Genomic DNA, 18,356 nt, shown 5'->3' on the forward strand with positions numbered 1-18,356 from the left:
TAGCCAATCTTGGCCATTGTTCTGGCAATATTTCAATTAATAGCACTTCATTGGTAATACAGACTGATGCAAGTGCTTTGGGGTGGGGAGCTACTGACACCAATTCCAGCTGCGGTGGCAGATGGGATTTGCATGAACAATCTTTTCTACAGGTGCATGGGGTTAACTATTTGGAGTTGCTCGCAGCCTTTCATGGGCTGAAAGCTTATTGTATACACAAGCATCATCTGCATGTTCAGTTACAGATAGATAACACTACTGCAGTAGAATATATAAATCACGTGGGTGGTATCAAGTCAGCATCCTGTAATAAATTGGCTAACCTCATTTGGCAATGGTGTATTATTCGTAACATTTGGGTTTCAGCAATCTACCTACCAGGTAGATTCAACACGGTGGCGGACACCAGGTCACGTAAATTTAATGACAACACCGAATGGGTGTTGAATCTTAGAGTATTAAATGACATTGTTTCTGGGTATGGTACACCGGATATGGATTTGTTCGCTTCAAGATTAAACCATCAGTTACCAAAGTATGTTGTGTGGGAACCAGACCCAGGGGCTGTAGCTGTGGACGCGTTCTTGCTCCACTGGGGAGGAATGTTTTTCTATGCATTCCCCCCATTCTGCCTCGTCACTCACTGTCTTCATAAGATTCAGCAGAACTCTACCTCTGGCATTCTGGTAGTCCCTGACTGGCCCACTCAGCCATGGTACCCTCTCATTCTTGGCATGGTGGTACAACCTGTATGGAAGGTGCCAAAACACAGGTCTTTGTTGACTAACCCCAGTTCGGGGGAAGCACATCCTCTACATGATCGACTAAATTTGTTAATTTGCAGGTTTTGAGAAGACCTTTCCTCGGACTGGGACTAGCTGACCGCACGGTGGATTTGTTAACTGCGGCATGGTGAAGCAGTACACAGAAACAATATGCATTGTATATCAGGAAGTGGGATTTGTTCTGTGCACAGTCCGAGATTTTGTATGCCGAAGAGCACATCACAGATGTCCTGGAGTTTCTTTCAAAATTATTCTATGATGAGAAATTGAGTTACAGTGCTCTGAATAGTGCCAGGAGTGCGTTGTCGTCATACTTGCAACCAAGTTCACTACACCAGTCTGTGGGCTCTCATCCTTTAGTGTGTAAATTTATGAAAGGTGTTTTCAATTCTAACCCTCCTCGACCCAGATACACTGAAATTTGGGATGTAGGGGTCGTTCTTAATTCACTTCGCTCATGGTCCCCACCTTCTTCCCTGTCTCTACTGAGACTTACACACAAGGTGGTCATGCTGATGGCTTTAATGTCAGCTCAGAGGGTCCAGTCCTTGCAAAAGTTACGTATCGATAGGATGCTCACCTCTGATACTGGGTTCACCTTTTTTATTTATGACAACATAAAACAGAGTAGACCAGGGTCCTCGGGACTAAAATTACATTTTATGGCATACCCTGTGGACCCAGAGTTGTGTATAGTTCGTTACCTCAGACAGTATATAAAAGTTACTAAAGGGTTTAGAAATTCAGACTTATCGTTGTTGATTAGCCATAAGAAGCCACATAAGGGGGTGTCTACTCAGACCATCTCCAGGTGACTTAAATTAATTTTACTTCATGCGGGTGTGGATACTAAAATATTAAAATCTCATTCCACCAGGGCTGCAGCAATGTTCGCAGCAAGAAGCATGGATGTTCCATTAGACCAGATTCTGTCGGCTGCAGGATGGTCCTCCGCACGCACGTTTCAGGAGTTTTATAACAAACCTTTAGTGAAAAAATGTTGTTGCTAGTTCAGTTTTGAGTTCAGTTGTATAGTCCCTCTCGGGTAGAGAGATGACCACCGTTGTATTGTTTTGTTTCTATATTAAATTGTTATTGTTCGAATACCATGACTGAACAGTTTCCTTTCTTCAATTGTCAACTATACAGTGTGTGACGCATGGACTCGTTTCCATGGCATGGAGTCACAGAGCTTTATTTTATGAGGAGTACGATGAGGGATTACGTGCCCTCCACTCCCAATCCTTCCTCATAAAGCTAACTGGTATTTCTAGTTTCTTGAATCTTACTAGTCTCGGGTCAATCGGTTCCGGTCTGTGACTCCACACCGCTGCTTTGAAGGTTGATGTGCATGCGGGCTGATGGGCTCTTCACGTAATCCCTCATCGTAACTCCTCATAAAATAAAGATCAAACTTCAAACTGGTAAGTTCTCGTTTAATCTTACTATTAGTAAGGCCCGTTGGTATACAATGAATGTAATATGGATGACATGCAGACAGAGGAGACAGTTTTAATCTGGCAACATATTCAGCACAGACATTGTCGGCTGAAGCCCCTCGTCCTGTGCAGTATTGTTCTATGGAATACAATTATATTTTTTAGTTCTCAAACAATAAAGTAGCCCATGCCCCCATGTAGCAAACGGTGGAGAAATTAGAATCAAGATGAACTGCGGAAAAGGCACCCAATGTGTGTCTGTCACCGTTACCACCCAAAAAAAACTAAGTCTGAAGCAACTATGTTTCCAAGTTCATCTTCATGTCACCCCACATTCTGAATTGGAAGCAGTGTAAAACTGTGATAATCTGTTATCTGACATTTCTACAATTCTGAAGAGATGTTTACAATCGCCACTCATCATGCCCCTGATTCTTGCACTCGCCATGAACACACCAGGACCCTGATACCCACACTCCCTGGGAACTTATCGGCTTTTGTCGGACATGATCTCCTCTAACCTTTTGGATTAACTGATAATATGTGTGTCACTTTTTTTGATAAGGATAAACTCAATGTGTATTATTTTAAGTAAATAATATCCGATAATCCAGAAAATGTGTGAATCCCAACAAGGTCCTGGTTTGCCGGATTAATGGAGTTTTCCTGAATATTGCAATTTCTTCACTGGATCAAAATCATGAAACTACAATTCAAGAAGGCTGTTTACCATCCCAGGAAAACTCGGGATGGGCAATAAATGCTGCCTTTTCCAAATACCCTCTGAATGATGATGAATAATTTATAAATGTTTGAGAAAATTGATTATTTTCTTTGATGATTTCTTGTGGTAACTGTTCACATATGGAACAGAAACCTAAACCAAGGGATTAAATTGGGAAATGAAACTGATGGATGATCTGCAGCGATGGCACCTACCATGTGTCTGTCGATGACGAAGACTCACGGTGTCGACGTGCTGCCACCTAGTGAGGAAACAAGGGAATTGCGTGGTTCTATATAAGATTAGATTAGATTAGATTAGATTCCTTTATTTGTCATTCAGACCTTTCGGTCGGAAAGTAATTTTGTTGCCTGCAGTCATACATATAATAATAAATAACAAAACACACAATAAACACAAATTAACATCCACCACAGTGAGTTCACCAGACACCTCCTCACTGTGATGGAGGCAAAAGTCTTAAAGTCACTGTCTCTTCCCTCCTTATTCTCCCTCTGCGCTGAGGCGATCCAGGCCTCCGATGTTGTTACCCCACCGGGCGATGGTAATTCAGTCCCGCGGCTCAACCGAGCTCCGCGAACGGGCCGGTTCAAGCTCCGCGGCCCGGGGTGGTCGAAGCTGCCGAAGTTGCCGCCCTCCAGTCCAGCGGACGCAGCTGTTGCCGCGGGAGCTCCGTAAAAACAGGTCACCAACCTGTGACCTGCGAACTCCCGATGATGTCGTCCACTGGCCCGCGGCCGAGCCCCAGATTCAGGTCGCCGCCGCTGGAACGCCGCCTCAGCCACCGGAACGACGCCTCAGCCCCGAGTCGGGTCGCTGCCACTGGAGCACCGCCTCAGCCCCGAGTCATGCCGCCGTCACCGGAGCACCGCCTCAGCCCCGAGTCGTACCGCTGCCACCGGAGCACCGCCTCAGCCCCGAGTCGTGCCGCCGCCACCGGAGCACCGCCTCAGCCCCGAGTCGTGCCGCTGCCACCGGAGCACCGCCTCATATATAACCATATAACCATATAACAATTACAGCAGGGAAACAGGCCATGTCGGCCTTTCTAGTCCGTACCGAACACTTACTCTCATCTAGTCCCATCTACCTGCACTCAGACCATAACCCTCCATTCCTTTCCCGTCCATATACCTATCCAATTTACTTTTAAATGATAAAATCAATCCTGCCTCCACCACTTCCACTGGAAGCTCATTCCACACAGCTATCACTCTCTGAGTAAAGAAGTTCCCCCTCATGTTACCCCTAAACTTTTGTCCCTTAATTTTCAAATCATGTCCTCTTGTTTGAATCTTCCAACTCTCAATGGAAAAAGCTTATCCACATCAACTCTGTCTGTCCCTCTCATAATTTTAAAGACCTCTATCAAGTCCCCCTTAACCTTCTGCACTCCAAAGAATAAAGACCTATCTTGTTCAACCATTCTCTGTAACTTAGGTGCTGAAACTCAGGCAACATTCTAATAAATCTCCTTTGTACTCTCTCTATTTTGTTGACATCTTTCCTATAATTTGGCGACCAAAATTGTACACCATATTCCAGAATTGGTCTCATCAAAGCCCTGTACAATTTTAACATTACATCCCAACTTCTATACTCAATGCTCTGATTTATAAAGGCCAGCACACCAAAAGCTTTCTTTACCACCCTATCTACCTGCGATTCCATCTTCATGGAACTATGCACAGTTATTCCTAGATCCCTCTGTTCAGCTGCATTCCTCAATTTGCTACCTTTTACCATGTACGTCTTATTTTGATTTGTCCTGCCAAGATGTAGCACCTCACACTTATCAGCATTAAACTCCATCTGCCATCTTTCAGCCCACTCTTCCAAATGGCCTAAATCTCTCTGTAGACTTTTAAAATCTACTTCATTATCCACAACACCACCTATTTTAGCATCATCTGAATACTTACTAATCCAATTTACCACACCATCATCCAGATCATTGATGTATATGACAAACAACAGTGGACCCAACACAGATCCCTGAGGGCACCCCACTAGTCACCGTCCTCCAACCTGACAAACAGTTATCCACCATTACTCTCTGGTATCTCCCATTCAGCCACTGTTGAATCCATCTTGCTACTCCACTATTAATACCAAACAATTGAACCTTCTTAACCAACCTTCCAAATGGAACCTTGTCAACGGCCTTACTGAAGTCCATATAGACAACATCCACCGCTTTACCCTCATCAATTTTCCTAGAAAGCTCTTCAAAGTATTCAAGAAGATTAGTCAAACATGACCTTCCAGGCACAAATCAATGTTTACTGTTCCTAATCAGACCCTGTTTATCCAGATGATTATATATATTATCTCTAAGTATCCTTTCCATTAATTTGCCCACCACTAACGTCAAACTAACAGGTCTACAATTGCTGGGTTTACTCTTAGAACCCCTTTTAAACAATGGAACAACATGCGCAGTGTGCCAATCCTCCAGTACCATTCCAGCTTCTAATGACATTTGAAATATTTCTGTCATAGCCCCTGCTACTTCTACACTAACTCCCTCAATGTCCTAGGGAATATCTTGTCAGGACCTGGAGACTTATCCACTTTTATATTTTTCAAAATGTCAGTACTTCCTCTTCTTTGATCCTCATAGTTTCCATAGCTATCCTACTTGTTTCCCTTACCTCACATAATTCAATATACTTATCCTTGGTGAATACCGAAGAAAATAAATTGTTCAATATCTCCCCCCATCTCTTTTGGCTCTGCAGATAGCTGCCCACTCTGACTCTCTAATGGACCAATTTTACCCCTCGTTATCCTTTTTCTATTAATATAGCTGTAGAAACCCTTTGGATTTACTTTCACCTTACTTGCCAAAGCAACCTCACATCTTCTTTTAGCTTTTCTAATTTATTTCTTAAGATTCTTTTTACATTCTTTATACTCATCAAGCACCTCATTTACTCCATGCTGCCTATAATTATTGTAGATCTCTCTCTTTTTCCAAACCAAGTGTCCATTTTCCCTTGAAAACCATGCCTCTTTCCAATTATTACTCTTTCCTTTCAACCGAACAGGGACATAAAGATTCTGTACTACATCCTTCCCATAAAACAAAATGTCCCAATTCACTCCTTTTAAATCCTTTCGCATCCCCTCAAAGTTAACCATTATCCAATCAAAAATCTCAACCCTTGGTCCAGTTCTGACCTTCTCCATAATTATATTGAAACTAATGGTATTGTGATCACTGGACCCGAAGTACTCCCCAACGCATACCTCCGTCACCTGACCTGTCTCATTTTCTAACAGGAGGTCCAGCATTGCCCCTTCTCTAGTAGGTGCCTCTATGTATTGCTGCAAAGAACTATCCTGCACACATTTTACAAACTCCAAACCATCCAGCCCTTTTACAGAATGTGTTTCCCAGTCTATGTGTGGAAAATTGAAATCTCCCACAATCACTACCTTGTGCTTACTACTGATATCTGCTATCTCCTTATATATTTGCTCTTCCAATTCTCACTCCCCATTAGGCGGTCTATAATACACCCCAATAAATGTTGCTACACATTTCCCATTTCTCAGTTCCACCCAAATAGCCTCCCTAGATGAGCCCTCTAATCTATCCTGCCATAATATCTGCTGTAATATCTTCCCTGACAAGCAATGCAACACCTCCACCTCTTGCCCCTCCAATTCTATCACACCTGAAGCAACGAAATCCTGGAATATTTAGTGTCCAATCACAGCCATCCTGCAACCATGTTTCACTAATCGCCACAACATCATACTTCCAGGTGTCAATCCAGGCTTTAAGCTCATCCACCTTTCTTACAATGCTCCTGGCATTAAAATATACACATTTAAGAAACCCACCACATCTTATTCTCTGTTTATTATCTTTTTCTTCTTTCTCCCCTACATGTTGGGTCTGAGTGCTTCCCTTCTATGCCTCCTGCCTCACACACTGTCTACTAGCCTTCTCTATTTGAGTCTCTCCCCCCAACATGGTTTCAAGTTCCCCACTTACTTTTCGCTGGCTAATGAGAAGTATATGGAAAGGAAGCTGGATGAACACAAAGCCAGACTGACCTACCTTAATGAACTGAGAGACCTGCCTGCTCTGTTTCACAGAGACATGGCTCACCCCTGACATCTGAGATGTCCACATTATTTAGGGCACGGGCGTTCCCCTCTCCCATCATAGATGAGTCCTCACTCGTGCCTCCTCGGTATGCTGCAGCTCCATCCTTGCTCCCCCTCCCCCTAATCACAACAGAGACAGTTCACCTAGTCCTTACCTTCCACCCGTTGCAGACAACGCATAATCCTCTGACATTTCTGCCATCTCCAATGGGATCCCACCACAAGCCACATTTTCCCATTTCCATCCCTTTCTGTCTTTTGCAGAGACTGTTCCCTCCACAACTCCCTGGTTAACTCTTCCCTTCCCACCCAAACCACCCCCTTCCCAGGTACCTTCCCCTGCAACCGCAGAAGATGCAACACCTGTCGCTATACCTCCCTCGACTCAAGTCAAGTCAATTCAAGTGAGTTTATTGTCATGTGTCCCAGACAGGACAATGAAATTCTTGCTTGCTGCAGCACAACAGAATATTGTAAGCAAATATACAGAACAGTTCAGTTCAATATACACATAAATAAACAGATAAAGTGCAATAGTCTCTTACAGTTCAGAGTCTGGTTGTTGGCGAGTTTAATAGCCTGATGACTGTGGGGAAGCAGCTGCTCCTGAACCTGGATGTATCAGATTTCAGGCTACTGTACCTTTTGCCCGATGGTAGCGGAGAGATGAGTGCGTGGCCAGGATGGTTTGGGTCCTTGATGATGCTGGCTGCCTTTTTGAGGCAGCGACTGCGATAGATCCCTTTGGTGGTGGGGAGGTCAGAGCCGATGATGGACTGGGCAGTGGTTACAACTTGCTGCATCCTTTTCTGCTCCTGGACGCTCAAGTTGCTGAACCAACCCACGATGCAACCAGTCAGCATGCTCTCTACTGTGCACCTGTAGAAGTTCCAGAGAGTCCTCTTTGACATACCGACTCTCCGCAGGAGTCTTCTCAGGATGTAGAGGCGCTGATGTGCTTTCTTTATAATTGCATCAGTGTGCTGGGACCAGGAAAGATCTTCGGAAATTAGCATGCCCAGGAATTTGAAGTTCTTGACCCTTTCCACCATCGTACTGTTGATATAAAAGGGATTGTGGATCCGTATCCTACCCCTTCCAAAGTCCACAATCAGTTCCTTGGATTTGCTGGTGTTGAGAGCCAGGTTATTGTGCTGGCACCATTTGGTCAATTGGTCGATCTCACTTTTATACTATGACTCCTCCCCATCAGTGATTAGTTCCACAACAGTGGTGTCATCGGTGAACTTGATGATGGAGTTCGCACTATGTCCGGCTATGCAGTCATGAGTATAGAGTGAGTATAGACTCTGTCTAGGGACCACAAAAGTCCTTTCAGGTTAGGCATTGGTACACTTGCACCTCCTCCAACCTCATTTACTATGTCCGTTGTTCAAGATATGGACTATTTTACATCGGCGAGATCAAATGCAGACTGGGCGATCTTTTTGTGGAATACCTTCGCACTGCCCGTGTGAACCAACCTAATCTCCCGGATGCTGGACACTTTTATTCTCCTTCCCATTCCTACACAAACCTTTCTATCCTCGGTCTCCTCCAATGTCAGAGTGAGGCTAAACGCAAATTGGAGGAACAGCATCTCATGTTACGCTTGGCCAGCTTACAGCCCAATGGTACGAATATTGATTTTGCTAACTTCAGGTAGCCCCGGCATTCCCTCTCTCTCTCTATTCCTCCATCACCCAAGTCGCATTTGCATCTCATTTTCACCCTACAAACAGCTTACTATGGCCTTTATCATCGTTACTTTTTTGCACATCTTTCATTCGTTGTTCTTTATCTCTCCACATCACCGTCTAAATCCCTAATTTCCCTTATCCCTAACAAGGGTCTCGACCCGAGATGTCACCCATTCCTACTCTCCAGAGATGCTGCCTGTCCCACTGAGTTACTCCAGCTTTCTGTATCACCACTGTCATACCTGACTGTGCCATTCAGCCCAAGGGCTTCTCCCTTCATCAGATCTGGAACATCTGACTGTGAAGTGCCATCCCTATTATCTGCCAAGGGAATTCACCTCAGCTATCATGACAGCAGTTGATATCCCTCCCCATGCAGATGTCAAGCTTGCTCTGCATTCCACTACAGAGAGTTGCTCACTGCTGCTCGGCGGACAAACGTGATATCCAACACGACTGCTTTGAGTCAGTGGACTGGTCCATATTCAGGGATTCTGCAGCCAACCTGAATAAGTTCACCATTGCCGTGACTGACTTCATCAGCAAGTGTGTAGAGGAGTGCGTGTTGAAGAAGACAATCTGAGTGTTCACCAACTGGAAACCATGGGTGAACAGTGAGGTACATTCCCAGGTGAAGGCCAGGTCAGCTGCATACAAGACAAGTGATCTCGAGCAGTACAAGAATGCTTGACATGATATTCACAAAGCCATCAAGGATGCCAAGAGACAATACTGGGACAAACTTGAGTCTCGGTACAATCGGTTGGACACCCGCAGACTGTGGCAAGATCTAAATACTATAACTGGCTGCAAAGGGAAGTCGGGCAACACCACTGGTGACAGCGCGGCTCTACCTGGTGAACCTAATGCTCGCTACGCTCACATTGAGCAGAAGGCCATCCGTACCATCAGAATCAAGTGTGTCTCTTTCCAGGTTCACTGTTGCAGAAGTTAGATCGGCTTTCCTTAGGATGAATCTACAGAAAGTAACTGGCCCAGAGGGAGTCACTGGCCATGTCCTTAGGACCCACGTGTGCTGACTAAAGGGGCTGTCCTACTACGGCAAACTAATCTGCGAGTTCTGACGTGTTTGCCCTCGACTTTTACTCGCAGCATGGTTGACATGAGGTCCTAGGAGGTCTTTGTACCTCTCCTTCATGCTTGAGAGTAGTCCCCGCATACGCGAGGCCTCAGCTAGGTCGCGGCGTATTTTTCAAAATGTTGATAAACTGCCCGTGAGTAAAAAAGGTCGCCATGGAAAAAATCTATACTTGTTTTACTCGTAGGTCTAGTCGTAATAAGTCTTAGTAGGTCGGCATGTTATTCATAGGTAATCGAGGGTAGTCAAAGGTAGTTGTAGATAGTCTTCAACATAGTCGAAGGGAGGTCAAAAGGAGGTCGAAGGAGATCGAAGGAGGTCATCTTCATTCTCCACAATTCCGTATCCAATTCTCCCGAAGCTAGTCAAAGCTAGTCTTCAACAAAGTCAAAGGAGGTTGTAGGAGGTCTTCTACATAGTCGAAGGAGGTCTTCAACATGACATTTTTTCAAACTCTCCTAAAATCTTTTAAACTCGCGAATTAGGTTGCCGCAGTGGGACAGCCCCTTAACAGGAGTGTTCAGACATCGTTAACCTCTCCCTACACTGTTCTGAGCTACCCACCTGCTTCAAGACTACTGTCATCACGGTGGCAAAGAAAAGTAAGAACACATGCCTTAACACAGGGGTTGACAACCTTGTTCTGTATTGTGGGCCAGGACCCATGTCTGTGAGCGGATGGCGGGCCACATCTATCGCCATAGTGACACTTGGATTTGCTTTTCGCATTCGTTTTCACGTGTTTTTCAATATTTTTCTGCAATTCCCAAGTCCCTCGCGTCCCGGAACTCTCGCCTGCCACGGGACTGGCTGTAAGTCGGCTCGCCTGCCCAGGTCATCTGCGTACCCCGGGACTAGCTGCAGTTCCCAGATCAGCTCAGGTCCTTGGGACTGGCTACAGTTCCCAGGTCACGAAAATGAATTGAAAACAATTACGCCTGCGGGCTAGATGATTACGGGTTATGTTGCTGACCCTTGCCTTAACGACTACCGTCCAGTGGCCTTGACATCCACCATCATGAGTGCTTTGGGGGCCTAGTTATGGAACGCATTAAATCCAGTCTACCGAATAACCTTGACCCACTACAGTTCGCCTACTGCCACAACAGGTCCACGGCTGATGCCATCTCACTGACCCTACACTCATTCCTGAAACACCTGGACAAGAGAGACACATGCATCTATTCGTAGACTACTGCTCTGCTTTCGATATCATTATACCAGCCTAGCTCATCTCCAAATTCATGGAACTTTACTTCTATCTTTTTCTTAAAGCTCAAAAAAATGAAGCGGTACAAAAAAATGTATTAAGATATATGTGTTGTGTATTATTGTAATTTACCGTACTAATAAAAATAATTTTAAAAAAAAAACACAAATTCATGGAACTTGGAGTCAGCACTCACCTCTGCAACTGGATCCTCAACTTCCCAACAGATCACAATCTATGAGAGTAGGTGACAAATCATCCTCCACGTTAACTGGATTGTGTCATTGCTTGCTTGGGAAGCATAATGTATTAGTGTTTTTATTGTCATGTGTACAATGATAAAGTGAAAAGCTTTGACGTGCATGCTATCCAATTAGATCAGATAATAATAAATAATAAAAAAATTAATGTCAAACTCAAATACAATAGAGCAAGGGGGTAGATACACCATGCAGAATATAGTTCTCAGCATTGTAGTTCATCAGTTACATAGACAAGGTTCAATGTCCACAATGGGGTAGAGATGAATTGGTTGATGCCCTAGTTTATCAGAAGCCTGATAATAGAAAGGAAGAAGCTGTTCCAAAGTTTGGTAGTACGTGCTTTCAAGCTTTGGTACCTTCTGCCGGACCCAGTATATACCTCCAGGTACATAGTCCAGCAAATTAATCATTATCCCCGATTATTTTTAGATGGATTATTTTACCAGTTTTGTTCTGGATACTACAAAAAACATACCAGATTTACCCTATTCCACCCTATTACCTTATATAATAGGAAAAAACGAATCGGGGGAGTCTTAAATTGGCTGTTGGCACCAGTTTTACAGTGGTGCACAATGCCAGTATTGATTACTTTATGCCACCAAACTTTACGCCACTAATGGTAAAGTTATTGTCCCAATAATATTGAAAGTCACTCACAGCCACATACATAAAAGGTGTTCAACATAACCTCAGGAATATTCAAAGTACGGTTCACTATGAGAGAATCTGGAGATTCCCATTGGAATCTTTGGAATTGAAGTTGGAATCACACATTTTTTAATAAATTCTTTATTACAATCTTAATTTATCTTACAATTACACTGATTTTTTTACACAATATACTGTTACAGAAATCAATGTAGCAGCCTTTTAATCATCTCCAGTACTGTACTCTAATTTACAGTTTACTGTACAAAAGTGCATTAAAGAGAATGCTTCTAATTCTTTTTTGTCACGAAACATTAAGCGCACATTTTTTTTCTATTTCTATTGCAAGTTCCTGCCCTACACCTCAACTGGATCTCTTTGCTCCAATCCATGCATGATCGCTGACTATGCTTTTCAAACATTTATATTGGCACCTGAAGCATACTCACTGAACTCTAGAGAGGTGAAGTACTTTTGGAAATCATATTACAGCATAATATCAAAATTCATGCGAGAGGCATATGTTTTGATTTTCAGTTAAGCCACCACCAGCTGCAACTAATTTAGGCAGTGATTCTCAAAGATTTTGGTACAACTTTTGATAATCTCCCTCGTATCCTTTATGCACAGGAGAACTAATGTCACCTGAATAATCATAATCATACTTTATTTGCCAAGTATGTTTTGCAACATACGAGGAATTTTATTTGCCATACAGTCATCATACCAATAAAAAGCAACAGAGCACACAAAATACATTTTAACATGAACATCCACCACAGTGACTCCTCTGCATTCTGTACTGTGATGGACGGCGAAAAAAAGTTCAATCTCCCCCTCCTTTGTCCTCCAGCGTCTAGCCTTCTGTTGACGGGACGATCTTACTCCCATTGCCGGCTACGGACCTCCTCGTTGGGGAGGATCAAATTACTGCATCTGGGGGCAGGGGGGGAATCTCAGCTCCCCCACACCGGGCGATCTACCCTGGGTTAGGGCTAGTTGAACGTTGTATGGCATTTGGAGCTTCCGGTCTCAACCCAAAACTGCGAGCCCCTTGAAGTTAAAGTCCGCAGGCTGCGGTTGGAGCTTCGATCCCAGGCAAGGAAACGGCTCCGAAGGTAAGTCCACGCCCCAAGGTGAGGCTCAACATCAGTCCTGAGCAAGGCCTCCAGCTCCACGATGTTAGGCCGCAGAGTGACCGGAGATACTATCCGGAAAACAATCGCATCTCCGGCAAGGTCAGAGATTGAAAAAAAGTTCCCCCCTCCCCCACATAAAATAAACCAGAGAACATTAACACAAACTTTTTTGATAACATTCCTCTCCATTATGAGATTATTTCTTTCATCAGTTCTCAGAGCAGGGAGCCAAGCAGAGCAGAAGACCTATTAATACACTGAATATACTGCCAATAGCTAAGACTAGCACTGTGAATTCAAAGTAATACTTAAGCCCCTGTCCCACTGGGCGACCTCCATCGTGACCTCTGGCGACCTTGCCCGTGACCCTTACGGGAAAGTCGCCACGAGGTCGTAGGAGGTTTTCGTCAGTCTCCTTCATAGTCGAAAGTGGTCTCCGCGTAGTCGAGGCTTCAGCTAGGTTACGGCGTTTTTTTCAACATGTTAAAAATTGGTCGCAATTAAAAATAGGTCGCTGTGGGAAAATTTTTTAGTCGTAGGTCTAGTTGTAGCCGGTTGTAGTAGGTCGTGATGCTAGTCGTAGGAGTTTGTACACATAGTCGTGGAAGGGGTCGTAGGAGGTGGTAGGTCACCGCGACCTTGATTTTATTTGCCGCTTAAGGTTGCCAGAGGTCGCGGTGGAGGTCTCTTAAGTGGGATAGGCCCTTTAATGTCAATAAATCACATGCAATCCAATCATTAGTATTTCAGTCTTTATGAACAGATACACCAATGTTATGCCAAACACTTTTTAAGGCAAAATTTGCCTAGAATTTCAGGTGCTTAAACCCTTGTCTCACGGTGCGAGTTGACCCACGAGGTACCCCGAGTTTAAAACAAAATTAACTCGTGGTAACTACGTACAATTAACGTAGCGGGAACGTCGGAACTCGTGGACGCAACGTGGCGACTCGTGGCGCTAACGGCAGGTACCCGTGAAACTTGTTAACTCTTGGAAAAATTCAAACATGTTTAAAGTTTTCCACGAGTAAAATGTACTGCTGAAGTTAAAAATTGAAACATTTAAACTCGTTTTAAGAACGTAGTGGCCCGTGCATTTACCTTAGTGCCTCGTGAATCTACCGTGGGAACTCTTTAGTAGGGATTTAAGCAAAAAGCACGTCGTGGATGCGTTTGTGTTTTCCATACTTTATAACCACACTGGAATTCATGTAGAAATCTTCACAGAATTCATACTGTGAAGATTTCTATAGATCAGGAATCCATTCAATTCCAATAAGCAGAATCCCCCCCCCCCCACGTTATATTCTTGTGGGTAGAGCAAATGACATTGTAAAATTAAATTGAACTATTCAAGCATTGATATTTTAAAATAAGATTATCGAGGTGTGCTAGGAGAATTGACAAATTTTATTTTCCTTTACTGTGCAAAATCTTGTGATTTGAACACTGACACCACACAAACAGAAACAACCAGTTTCCTCACATAATATAGAAAACTAACGTGTTTTAAACCGCTGATAATGTTGTTCCAGGCAATATTCTGCTGGGTACAGACACTACTCGCTATATTTCTAGTTGTATAGTTGGCTAGTAATTCTAGTTTGAGTGTGTTATTGTCATACGTCCCAGACAGAATAGTGAAATTCTTACTTGCTGCAGCACAACTTAATGCAAGCACAATTTAATTATATACACACATGTAACGATACGAATGAACAAGGAGGCTTTGGTGTGGAGGCAGTGGGAAGTTCTTGCCAGGGACGGTGAAAGATAACACTCCCCACCCGCTGTAGATGTGCCTCTGGTCCGAGGGTTGATATGACATACAACACGCACGCACTGCAGCCGCCTTCCACCCTCACCCCCACCCCCTCCCCTAATGCGTGATATGGTCACACCGTTTGTGACAAGCCGGCAACCTGGGGGAATCGGAAGAATCCGGTGGATGGAGCGAACCGCCTGTTGACAAACTGTCTGCCCACACTGTGGTGCACAGTAAACCATCTCTCTTAGATAACCCGGGCTTCACTTACAGATTAGATAGACACACACTCCGCTGGAGTAGCTTAGGGCAGAATCTCTGGAGAAAAGGAATAGGCGACGTTTCGGGTCGAGACCCTTCTTCAGACTCCAGCATTTTGTGTCTATTGTCGGAGTATTTACAGTTTCTTCCTGCAAATTTCTTCACTTGCAGTTAAGTCCCCATGGCACACTAACCGCAATCATTTGTAAGAAGAACTCAACGGGTTCCAGGGGTACAGATTTAATGTTCTGTTTTTTGTTTTTTTTTTAATTTTTATTTTATTAGAAGTAAGTACAGTCATATGGCACCAAAGTGCCTAATATATATTTTCATAATACATTTTATGTACAACTTCTTTTTTTTTTTGTTACCTTGAAAAAAGATTAGAATAAGAAAAAGAAGTTAGATAGTAAAGGATAGAAAGATATGAAATATATAGTGTGTGAAGAAAGAAAACGAGTAAATGAAGAAAGTTGAGAAAGAGAAAATAGAAAAAAGAAAATAAAATTAAAAAAAAGGAGATCATTATTTATAATCTTGACCAACCCTCGTCCAGTCCTGAAACAGTTCTTTTACAATTGTGTTGCACCATATGATTCCAAAAAAACGACGAATGGAGACCAACTCATTATGAATTGGTCTGATTTATCCATTAGGAGGAATCGCATTTCCTCAAGATGAGCGGTGTCCAACATACTTGCAATCCACATTTTAAGCGTTGGTATTGATGTACCCTTCCAAAATTTAAGTATTAAATTTTTTGCTATTATTAAAACATAGTTAAAGAATAGATTTTGAGATGTGTTCAATTTATTCCCATCTTCCATTACGCCAAATATAACCGTTTCAGTATTAGGTTCCATTCTTGTCTTGAATAATTTTGTAAATATTTCAAAAATATCATTCAAAAATCTATAAAGTTTTATGCAGGAAACTAAGGAGTGTGTTATAGTTGTCTTTTGGGCTAGACATTTATCACAAGTGGCGGATATATTTGGATAACATTTGTTCAATCTTGTTTTTGAATAATATAGCCTATGTACAATTTTAAATTGAATTAGATTATGTCTTACATTAATTGAACATTTGTGAATTTATATCAAGTATTTTTCCCATGTACCCTTCGTGATTTTTATCATTAGTTCCCGTTCCCACTCTTCTCTAAGTACCTCTGTCGATTTTAATATTAATTTTTGTGAGTCAGCTTCAATATTTATTGCTTCTTCCAATACTTCAGAGGTTATTTTTTGATATCCTTGTATATATTTTTTCATGAAATCGCAAATCTGAAGATATTTAAAATATTGGTTGTTTTTCAATTTAAATTTTAATTGTAATTGTTGGAATGATAGTAGGTTTCCCATTTCGTACATATCCCCGATCCTTCTAATTCCGAGACTTTCCCATTGGTTATATGTCTTATCAATAAGAGATGGTTTAAATAAAGGGTTATTCCCTATTGGCATTAACAATGATAGATTTCTTAATTTTAAAGATAATTTTATTTGTTTCCACATTCTTATTGTGCAATATATAATTGGGTTATTCTTATATATTGTGTTATTCAGTTTTTTTGGGGAGAAGAGGATCGTTCCTATATTACAAGGATGGCAATCCTCCTTCTCCATTTTTATCCATTCTGTCTGTTGGGTAGAACTATCCAACCAATAAATCATATTCTTAATATGCACTGCCCAGTAATAATACATAAAATTAGGAAGTGAAAGTTCCCCGACCTCTTTTGGTTTACATAAGTGTTTTTTTTGTGATTCTATGTGATCTATAGTCCCAAATATAATTTATAATATTACAGTAATTTAAAAAAAAAATATTTTGGTATATATAGACTGAAATAGGTATAGTAATTGTGGTAGGAAGATCATTTTTATTGCATTTATTCTACCTTATAATGATAAGGGAAGTGTTTTCCAAAATTTAATCAGCGTATTAAGTTTATTTAATAAAGGTATGAAATTAACGTTGAATAATGCTTTATATTTTCTAGTAATCTGAATACCCAAATACCCCGAAAAGCACCTGGACCTGATGGTATACCCGGCCGTGTTCTAAAAACCTGTGCGGACCAACTGGCGGGAGTTTTTACGGACATTTTCAACCTCTCACTTCTGAGGTCTGAGGTCCCCACCTGCTTTAAAAGGGCATCAATTATACCGGTGCCCAAGAAGAGTAAGGTGACGTGCCTCAATGACTATCGACCAGTGGCACTAACGCCGGTGGTGATGAAGTGCTTTGAGAGGTTGATCATGGAACAAATCAACTCCTACGTCGACAAAAACCTGGACCCACTGCAGTTCGCGTACCGCCACAACAGATCAACGGTGGATGCGATCTCGCTGGCCCTCCACTCCGCACTGGACCACTTGGACAACAAAAACTCATATGTCAGGCTGTTATTCATTGATTACAGCTCGGCATTTAACACAATCATCCCCTCCAAACTGGTTACCAAACTCGCAGAACTGGGTCTCTGCGCATCCCTCTGCAACTGGATCCTCGACTTCCTCGTCCACAGACCACAGTCTGTTCGTATTGGTGGAAATGTGTCAGCCTCAATAACAATCAGCACGGGAGCACCTCAAGGCTGCGTGCTCAGCCCCCTGCTGTACTCACTCTATACCCATGACTGCGTAGCGAACCACAGTGCGAACTCCATCATCAAGTTCGCTGACGACACCACTATTGTGGGGCGTATCCCTGATGGGGATGAGTCAGAGTACAGAAGAGAGATCGAGCAACTGTCCATATGGTGCCAGCGCAATAACCTGGCCCTGAACACCAGCAAAACCAAGGAACTGATTGTGGACTTTGGAAGGAGTAGGAGGGGGACCCACAGCCCCATTTATATCAACGGGTCGATGGTTGAAAGGGTCAAGAACTTCAAATTCCTGGGGGTGCACATCTCTGAAGATCTTTCCTGGTCCGAGAACACGAACGCAATTATCAAAAAAGCTCATCAGCGCCTCTACTTCCTGAGAAGATTACGGAGAGTCGGATTGTCAAGGAAGACTCTCTCTAACTTCTACAGGTGCACAGTCGAGAGCATGCTGACCGGTTGCATCGTGGCTTGGTTTGGAAATTTGAGCGCCCTGGAGAGGAAAAGACTACAAAAAGTAGTAAACACTGCCCAGTCCATCATCGGCTCTGTATTCCTTCCAT

The sequence above is a fragment of the Amblyraja radiata genome, chromosome 13 (assembly GCF_010909765.2).
Source record: "Amblyraja radiata isolate CabotCenter1 chromosome 13, sAmbRad1.1.pri, whole genome shotgun sequence".
In the NCBI taxonomy this organism is placed as follows: domain Eukaryota; kingdom Metazoa; phylum Chordata; class Chondrichthyes; order Rajiformes; family Rajidae; genus Amblyraja; species Amblyraja radiata.